This window comes from Austrofundulus limnaeus, unplaced genomic scaffold, assembly GCF_001266775.1.
Source record: "Austrofundulus limnaeus strain Quisiro unplaced genomic scaffold, Austrofundulus_limnaeus-1.0 Scaffold8353, whole genome shotgun sequence".
NCBI classification, from domain to species: Eukaryota; Metazoa; Chordata; class Actinopteri; order Cyprinodontiformes; family Rivulidae; genus Austrofundulus; species Austrofundulus limnaeus.
Window position 1 is genome coordinate 1 of NW_013960755.1, and position 758 is coordinate 758.

Genomic DNA, 758 nt, shown 5'->3' on the forward strand with positions numbered 1-758 from the left:
TATATATGTAGTGTATTTATGTGTGTAGTATTGTGTGTATTTATATATGTAGTGTATTTATGTGTGTAGTATTGTGTGTATTTATATATGTAGTGTATTTCTGTGTGTAGTATTGTGTGTATTTATATATGTAGTGTATTTCTGTGTGTAGTATTGTGTGTATTTATATATGTAGTGTATGTCTGTGTGCAGTATTGTGTGTATTTATATATGTAGTGTATGTCTGTGTGCAGTATTGTGTGTATTTATATATGTAGTGTATGTCTGTGTGCAGTATTGTGTGTATTTATATATGTAGTGTATGTAGTATCAGAGCAGCGTTGGGACCTTGCTGGGTCGACCCGGGCCTGGTGGGGATTTGCTCCGTAGCTCTTTGCTCTTCAGGCTGGTGGGCGGGGCCTCCATCAGAGCCGGGGCTGACAGGTGATGGGCGGCAGACTTGAGCTGATGAGAGCTGTTGATGTAACTGGAGATGAGGAGGCTGATGTCTCTGATCTGTCCAGGAGAAGAAGAGACACATGAGTGTTTCTGGACTCACTGTGAAATAAATCATCACAGAGTGACGTTGGTCAGGTTCTGTGCCTCAGGCCTCTGTCTCTGATATGATGTGGTTCTGTTGTTAGGGAGGTTCTGCCTAAAAGGAGCTCAGGCATCTTTAAGATTTGTTTGTCAGTCTATGTTCCTGACTTCACCTGTGGTCACAAACTCTGGGTCAGGACCTAAAGAAACACATGACTGATGAATGGATGGATGATGGA

At 41.8% G+C, this 758-nt stretch overlaps 1 pseudogene; it reads right to left on the reverse strand.

Moving 5' to 3' along the window:
• Positions 1-285: 285 nt before the first annotated feature.
• LOC106512580 (pleckstrin homology domain-containing family H member 2 pseudogene) lies at positions 286-495 on the reverse strand (annotated as a pseudogene).
• Positions 496-758: the final 263 nt, after the last annotated feature.